General features: G+C 59.1%; 1 long non-coding RNA gene and 1 pseudogene across 3 annotated transcripts; one reads left to right on the top strand and one right to left on the bottom strand.

Moving 5' to 3' along the window:
- Window positions 1–1,995: 1,995 nt before the first annotated feature.
- Window positions 1,996–8,565, bottom strand: LOC308561426. 2 transcript variants are annotated; one of them, XR_013999478.1, is made up of 4 exons: window positions 7,666–8,565; window positions 7,335–7,512; window positions 3,196–3,287; window positions 1,996–2,975 (listed from the first exon to the last, which is right to left on the bottom strand). It is a non-coding gene; the product is annotated as an uncharacterized lncRNA (long non-coding RNA). The 2 variants fall into 2 exon arrangements; XR_013999477.1 differs by having other exon boundaries at window positions 1,996–3,287.
- Window positions 3,295–7,324, top strand: LOC308561420 (testis-specific serine/threonine-protein kinase 1 pseudogene; annotated as a pseudogene). Its single transcript has one exon. The product of its transcript is annotated as a testis-specific serine/threonine-protein kinase 1 pseudogene (transcript).
- Window positions 8,566–8,640: the final 75 nt, after the last annotated feature.

Genomic DNA, 8,640 nt, shown 5'->3' with positions numbered 1-8,640 from the left:
GTGCCTGTGTCTGTCAGCCCTCAGCCTTCGGCACTGGTGGGGTTCAGGGTAAATGGCATTTGGTGAAAGTGAGAAAACACCGATGCCCTGGCCTCTGGGGCAGAGACCACCCCAGGATGTGAAGGACAAGCCCAGCTTCACGTGGGACCTGTTGCAGGGCCAGTTGGGAGTCCAGATTCACCTGCCTCTGAATGTCTCCCAGAAGGTTCTCTCCTGTGCTCAGGGCCCACCCACCTGTCCCTTCAGTAGAAAGGACCAGGAACAGCACCAGCCACCCTCCCGTCCCCTCACTCTGCAGACCAGGCAGCAGTTAGAAGTGGCTCAGTTCTGTATCCAAACAGCATCCCTTGACTACAGGTGTCCTCCAGGTGGGGCAGGCTGTTCTCTCCCATCCCTTCCCTCGGCAGGGCACACAGAGTACCCCCTAAATTCCAGTCATCCGTGTGCCACCTTTGGGATTCTGCTCTAAAAAACCTAGTCTATTTAACAATTGTCTCTCAACCAATTCACTTTTCAATCTCTGAAATAACTGACGTGCAAGGGTTCTCCTCCCTCAAGTACCTTACAACGAATACATATTTAATAAAATTGAAAAGTGCTTATTTAAGTGTGGGATGAACCCAGGCTGAGCTCCCAGTGCACTGGCCTGAGAGCCTCCCACAGACAGGCTTTGGCTCCACCCTGGGGTCCTCTCCTCTTGCAAACGGGGTCCCATGTCACGCACCCAAGCTGCAGAGACCCCTCAGCCCCGCCTCTGGGGCTGGTGCTTTTGAAGGGCTTTCCAAACTGAAGCTCAAGAGAGCGTGGGGAGGTCTGTGCGAGGCAGTAGCAGGGTTTCACTTCCCCTGTCTTCTGAGGTCAACATCCCAGGTCTGCATGAACACTCACCCGAGAGGAACATCCCCAGTGAAACTCCGGGGATAGTGAAACCCGAACTTGGCAAAATTTTCACATCACAGTAGTTTTCTTTGGGGTATTTTCCCCCCAGTAAAAATGTCAAGACCTTTTTAAGGTCAGGGACTCAGCTTTCAGGGCCTGGCTTTAGATGCTGCTGCTGTGACCTTGAGCCTGACCATGCTCTCCACCCCGACAGCTTGCAGGAAAGTCCCCACCCACCACCTCATGTATCTCGTGAGGCCAAGGTGACATCACACCAAAAATCTTTTCCCTTCCAGGGCGTGGCTGGACCTGTGGGCTGCTGGTCAGCCTCAGCCTTGTCCCAGGCAGTACAGGGGGTGGCCAGGCCTGCAGTGTCCCACAGCTGGGCAGGGAAGGCGGTGGGACAGAAGTGAGGGTGGGGCAGCAGTGTCCCTCTCCTGTCTCATCTGGACCAGTTTCAAGATGCCTCCACCTCCCTGCGGGGCCCCTGGCTGATGCCTTTGACCTGGGCAGCACATCACTGGTCCCCACCCACCGGCACCCACTTAGGGCCTGACTACATCGCCTAATCTCAAGCTCGCACACTGCACGCCTCAGCCCCAGCCAGTCCTCTAAAGGTGCAGGGGAGCTGCTCTGAGGACACCTCCCACTCTCCGACTGCCAGGAGGGTCCCTCTACTTTTGGTTCTGCGGTGAGGCTTTCTGCCTGGGCCTCAGGGTGTGGCTGACGTGACGGGTGCAGGGACCTCTGGGTACTCTTCCCTTTGCTCATCGCTAGCCAACTGAATGTGAAACTAGCTCTGTCAGCCCAGCCCGTCACTCCCGCTCACGTGGGCCTTGGGGGTTAACCCGTGTACACAATACCGGGCTGTGACCATGTGCTTATAAAGCAGACAATGCGGGTGCGGCACTCTTACTAGGGTGCTTGGCACAGATGCAGAATCCACCCCAGTATCTCAAGATAAACCTCCCGGGCACGGCCCCCGCCCCCCCCCCTTTACAAAGGTTCAAGTGGGGGGATGGGAGGCACTTCAATTCAGCTCAAACGCCCTCAAGGGCAGGTCTTTCTCTTTTTGTACTGAGCATACTGTGGAAAGGAGAGAACGAGGCTGAATCACACATTTAAAATCTGTTTATTACACGTCCCTTGTTTCTCAAGCAAGATGAAGACAGAATGTCAAAACCTGGGGTCAGAGAATGTCAGTCAGACACCAGGTCCGGAGCCACCCAATCCCAGCCAAGAACCAGGAATTCCCGACTCCTTGCAGAAAGGGAGCAGTGAGGACTGGAACCTGCTCAGGGAAGTCAGGAGCCGAGGCCTGGGTTCAAATTCTGCTGCACCCTCCTGGTGTGCCAGCACGGTGGGTCTCCCACCTTTCAGCATCGATTTCATCCGTAAAAACCACGAAATTGAAAAAAACCCTGAGGCCTGTGGTAAAAACTCAGTGAGGTAAGCATAGAGCCAGAGGCTGTTATATCTGCCTGTGGCCAGAGTGGCAATAACTACACCTGGGCTCCCACTCCTGACTCCACTGTGAGCAGAGCCAATGTGGCAGCCCGCCCTGTCCAGGCCCACACCCTGCTGACCTAGAAAACTCCTAGGGGGAAAGGGCGCATGGCAAACCCAAAACCAGAGGCAATCAAATGCCTGACAGACTCGGCTCCGAGAGCCCTGACACCAGGCCACTGTGTCAGCTTGAAGTCAGTTAGCTTTTCTGGGACTCAAGTCACCTGACTCAATATGGAAAGGCCAGAACAAGTGGATGGTTCTGACCGTCTTGGCCAGGAACTCCTGCATAATGCCCACTGAAGATCCTGGACCAGCCTGAGGGCCACTACTCTCTCGGATCTCCTCTAGCTCTGACATCCTGGGATTTCTGGGGCTGAAACACGGGGGAGGGAGAACTGCCAAGTGTCATGGGCTGGGGCAGGGACACACAGCAGTCTGCTGGGGGGAGGTGCCCCGCAGGAACGGTGAAGGGTCTGACCCTCCAGGTTTACAGATGCTGGGAGGAAGCTTGAGTCCTCAATGAGACAGAGCTGGTTCTTCACATCAGCAGTAATTGTAGCATCAGGATTTCCCAACAGCTCCAATTCCTACAGGGCAATGCAAGGCCACTGTGCTCTGCATGCAGGAGAGAGCAGTGATTGCGGGAAGGGGGGGCGGGGGCGTGGCTTGCCCATTAGCTCCCGGGCTCTCTGTTCTGGTGGGAGGGGCTACCTTGCCCACCCCAAAGCTGTCTCGAAAACCTTGGATAGTCTGGGCAGAAGAGCAGCCAGTGCCTTGCTCCCAGAACTGAAGAAACACAAGACTCACGGACAAATAAGTGTCTCCTGATGGCCGCTCCGCCGAGGCTGGTGTGTCCATTGTCTGCACTTGGACAGGTCGGAGTCCACTGGAGCCTCTACCTTCAAGGAAAGGGTGGTGTGACCCCGCCATGCAGCGGGCACAGAAGCACTGCCCCACCAGGACTATGCTGGCCACCCCTGACTGTACCCAACAGCCCGCACACCAAGAACACAGGTGTTCCCTCCAGCTTCTAAAATCCATGCCTCCCTCTAGGTCTGCTGGGCTGGAGGCCTGTTGTCCACTCCCAACCTGCTAGTTTCTGGCTGGGTGAGCTTGGACACAGAATTCTGACCCTGTCATCTGTACTGCACCTAATGCCACCCTAGAGTGGTTCTCAAAGATTTAAACTGGGTGAAAGCACTGCACCCTCCGTGCTGTGCACCTGGTCCAAGAGGCTCTGTTATGGCAAGCAGGTGGGTTACTCCATCTGCCTTGGGCACCTTGGTTTCGACTTTGCCACATCACGCCCTCCACCAGCAAGGCCGAGGGGGATGGTGCCTGCATGGTCCAAGTGTGCTTGGGCCATCCCAAGCTGGGCCATATGAGAGGCACCAGCTCCCTCTGGGCAGATACCACCAAGGTTAAACCAAAGGCTAGGCCAGCCCTGCCCACTCCTGCTCCTCAGGGTATGGCGCAAGCAGGTGATAGACAAAGGGCTGTCACAGCAGAGGGCTCCACTGCCGGCAGAAACTGGCCCTGTCTATTGCTGACCTCTTCACTTGCACTGTCCTTGGACCATTCCAGGAGCAGCCGCAGGCAAAGTGGGATCCAGGTTCAGCTTCTGCCTGCAGCCCCAGATCTGCCCTGAAAGCCCAGTCACAGCTACAGTCTGTGCAGTCCCCCAGGAGGGAACACGCAAGAGCAGAAACCCCTGCCAGCTGTCCCCCGCACAGAACCAGCCAAAGGAGCAGGCTGGCAATGATTTGGAAAAGGAAAGAAAAGTGAAGGAGGTGAGTCTAGCCAAACCACGTGGAGGGCAGAGCCCTGGTGTCCTAAAGGCAGTGACCCCGGGGCCTAGAGTCTTTGCCCACCCCCCTGAAACCACTTAGACCCTTCTCCACTCCACCTGTGTGGGCACAAGCAAGGGGTACCAGGACTGAAAGGGAAAAAAGGTGACAAGCAAGGGCTTCCAGGATTGAAGGAAGGGAAAAAAGATCAGGGACATTTGACCCCCTGGCGTGGCTCAGCGGCTGAGCATTGACCTAGGATCCAGGAGATCGGGGTTTGATTCCTGGTGAAGGCACAAGCCTGGGTTGTGGGTTTGATCCCCAGTAGGGAGCGTGCAGAGGGCAGCCAATCAATGACTCATCACCGATGTGTCTCTCTCTGACATCAATAGACATATCAAAAAAACTCAAAAAGGATCCAGGACATTTCTTCCCAGTTCCATGCCTGTGGGGGTCACTGTGGCCTTCAGCTAAGGTCACTGCCTCTCTCAAGGTCACCCTTTCTACACTACCTTTCCCAGGTTCCAGTGATCCCCCCTCCCCCTTTCCAGGACTGTGATTATCATTGGGGTTCCCTGAACTCTGCTTCCACTTTTGAAAATTATGCCCTTATGAAACCCGCAGAGTGCCTCAAATGGAGTACTCTTGTTTCCTGCTGGGACCCAGACTGATATAACCACCTGGCCTGGGTTTCCTGGGTGCAGTAATCAGCCCCTCTGCTCGACAAGCCGTCCTGGCTCTGGAATTGGAGGCATGGGCAGACCAATGTGTCCCCACAGCCCCCTCACACCTCAGGTCCCAGTCAAGTGCAAGGCCACTCTCTGCAGGCCTTCAGTCGTCCCCAGTCCACTGGCCAGCCTTCCAGGGTTCTGAGTCTAAGTGGCTCAAGCCAGAGCCTCATTTCCCTAGGGCACCCTTCCTTTATGACTTCACCCACTGAAGTCACCTGGGAGACAATGCTGAACGTTCCACCCCAGAGTCTGGGCCTCTTGGAGGCCCGGCCAGCCCAGAGGACTCTCTGTCCAGTGTAAATGAGGACACCACTGGCCCATGTCTCACAGGTGTGTAGAGGGCAGCCTCAGAGGCACTGGGTGCTCCTGGCACCATGGATGATGCTGCCGTCCTCAAGCGACGAGGCTACATCATGGGGATAAATTTGGGAGAAGGCTCATATGCAAAAGTCAAATCCGCTTACTCTGAGCGCCTGAAGTTCAACGTGGCGGTCAAGATCATTGACCGCAAGAAAGCCCCCACGGACTTCTTGGAGAAATTCCTTCCCCGGGAAATTGAGATTCTGATCATGCTAAACCACCGCTCCATCGTCAAGACCTATGAGATCTTCGAGACGTCGGAGGGCAAGGTCTACATTGTCATGGAGCTCGGGGCCCAGGGTGACCTCCTCGAGTTCATTAAAACCCGGGGAGCCCTGCACGAAGACGATGCTCGCAAGAAGTTCTACCAGCTCTCCTCGGCCATTAAGTACTGCCACGACCTGGACATTGTCCACCGAGACCTCAAGTGCGAGAACCTCCTCCTCGACAAGGACTTCAACATCAAGCTGTCTGACTTCGGCTTCTCCAAGCGCTGCCTGCGGGATGACAGCGGCCGGCTGACACTGAGCAAGACCTTCTGCGGGTCAGCAGCATATGCTGCCCCCGAGGTGCTGCAGGGCATCCCCTACCAGCCCAAGGTCTATGACATCTGGAGCCTGGGCGTTGTCCTCTACATCATGGTCTGTGGCTCCATGCCCTACGACGACTCCAACATCAAGAAGATGCTGCGCATCCAGAAGGAGCACCGCGTCAATTTCCCTCGCTCAAAGCACCTGACAAACGAATGCAAGGACCTCATCTACCGCATGCTACAGCCGGACGTCAAGCGGAGGCTGCAAATTGATGAGGTCCTTGACCATGGCTGGGTGCAGCCAAAGGCCCGGAGCATGTCCTATGCAGCCGTCAACAAAGAGGAGGAGAGCCCCCAGGGCACTGAGCCCTCACAGACTGCTGTGCCCAGCTCTGACAAGAAGTCTGCCACCCACGTGGAGCCCCAGGAGGAAGCACAGCCTGAGATGCCAAAGTCAAATCCCAAGGAGGAGACGCTGCAAGTGCCAGGATGCTCCAACTCCAGGACCACAAGCTTCACCCTTACAAATGACCAGCCGAGCAAGGAGACAGTGGAAGGGGGGGGCTCCTCGAAGGCCCCAGATATACACACCCAGTGAGCCTCTTGCATGGCCCAGGGGGCTGGCAGAGAATGAGGCAGAGCTCACAGCTTAGAGTCTGAGCTCCAAAAAGCCAAAGGATGAGCCAGTGAAGGAAGACAATCCTGGATGAGCCACTATTTTTGTAAGTTTCTCCCCACTCCCTTTGAACATGGCTAAAGAAGCAATAAACCACTATATTAGTGCATACTCTGGGTGCAGAATTAGTAAGTTTCGCAAGAGTCTAGCCAACACCATTGCCCTCCTCTCCCATGGGCACACAGAGCTCACCCGCCATTCATCCCCTGCAGAACTTAGCCTGGGGTTCTCTTAGGTTTGTCTCCTGAACCCTCAGTCCCCCAGGACAGGGCTCGTGCCCATTACTGCTCTCTATTCCTACTCTCTGCAGCTGACCTGCCTCCACTCCTCCCACTCCCCTTGAGCTCCACTTTCAACGTCTGTAAGGCTGTTCAGGATATAAGACAAAATTCGTCAGGAGCCTGGAACATTAGCAAGACCCAAAACCCCAAAACAGCCTCTGCAAAAACATGACTGTTCTGTGACCTGCACTACAACCCAGTGGGTGACTTGCCCCATGTCGCTACTGAGCACCTGAAACGTGGATACTGTGAAAAAAAAAAAACACACGGAATTTAAAAAGTTTACTTAATTTAAGCCCACGTGGCTAAGTGGTCCCATGGGGCAGTGTAGACCCACACGGGTGCCCAGCACACCAGGCCCAGAGGGGAGCAAGCGACTGTCTGAAATGTCTATAACCTTGCTCCGGATGCAGCGGAGCAAGGCCTCAAACCGTCCCAGGTTGCTCTCGCAAGCTCTGTAGGAATGCACGGGGTCACCGCAGACCCCAGCACGCTGGAGGCTTGCGGCCCGCGGCCCGGCCCCCGGCAGCTTCGAGACAAGGCCGCCCCCCATTCCAGCGCAGAGCTCCCTAAACTTACCAGACCCCGCGGTTGCCCGCGGCCTCACGCCGTTGGCTGGAACGGCCCTTCTTCCACAGCCTCCTGCGGGTCAGCGCGCACTGCGGGGCCCTGGGCAGGGCGCACGAGCAGGGTCGGCGGGGGCGCCGCGGTCCCGGGGCTGCGAGGGGCACTCCGGGCGCAGGGCGCCGCGGGACGGCTGCGGAGAGACGCACGCTCAGCGCCGGCGGCCCCGCAGCGCCCGCTTCCCGTCCCCCCCCAGGTCCCACGTGTCTTCCGAAGGAGGCTCAGAGCCGGGCTGGAGACCCTTCCCGCAGGCCAGCGCGCCGCCCCGCCGCCCCCCGACTCTTACGCGGCCTCGGCATTCGGCCGGCCCGGTCTGGGACCCTCGATGGACTCGGATGAAGACGACGACACCCGGGGGTCCCGCACCGCCACCGTCAGCCACGGCGGCCGCCCGACGCGCCGCTCCCTGCGTCATCGCGCACTCGCCCCCAGGGGCACGCTGCGTCACGTGACGCCCGGCCAGCAGGGGCCCGGGGAGGTGACGTCACGGGGTCCCGGGCGCGGTCTGGAGGGCGGGTGCTGCTCGCCTCGATCGTCCCGGGGAGGACGGAGCCCAAGTCCAGTGCTCGGTGCGGCCGAGCGCCGCGAGCCTGCCAACCCGGGCGGGACGGGGCCCCGAGGCGGCCCCGCAAGTGAAAGGGGGTGTTGGCCCGTCCTGCGCCAAGCAGCGCGACCCCCCTGCTTTCAGAACCCCAGCCTCCCCTTTCCAAGGGAACTCGAGCCCTAGCGGCTAAGGGAGCCCGCGCTCGTCTCACACGCGGGCTACGTCCCGAGGACCCGGGCGCCCTCACACCGGCCACGTGCCCGAGTCCGCGGAGGGAAGGGCCCCGCCGGCCACCTGACCGCAAACCTCACAGCCTCCCAGCCCTTCCGCAGGCGGAGGGCGAACGGGCCGGCCCCCGGCCGCCGGGACGGACTGGCGCGCCCAGGCCCCGCTTTCGCTCGTCTGCGCTGCGGGTTCGCCCTGGCAGCTGCTGCGGCGGCGGGACGGCGGCCCGCGCCCGCTCCCGCGCTCCTCTGAGCGGGGCCTGCGCGCGCGAGCTCGGACCCGCGAGCTTCCCGGGCGCCCGCGCTGCTCCCCACCTGCCGGGCAGGAGGACTGAGAGGCGGGTCACCGCGGGCGCGGGGCCGCTTTACTCAGCCCGGAGCCCGGGGCGCGAGGCTCTCACCTTCCCGTCGGCCCCGCCCCGCGGGCCCCGCCCCCGCGGGCCCCGCCCCTGGCCCCGCCCCCCGGCTCCGCACTCACCTTCCTGAGAGCTCC

This window comes from Miniopterus schreibersii, assembly GCF_964146895.1.
Source record: "Miniopterus schreibersii genome assembly, chromosome: 9".
NCBI lineage: Eukaryota > Metazoa > Chordata > Mammalia > Chiroptera > Miniopteridae > Miniopterus > Miniopterus schreibersii.
The sequence above is the reverse complement of the archived record's forward strand: the minus strand, read 5'-3'. Positions and strand labels throughout refer to the sequence as shown.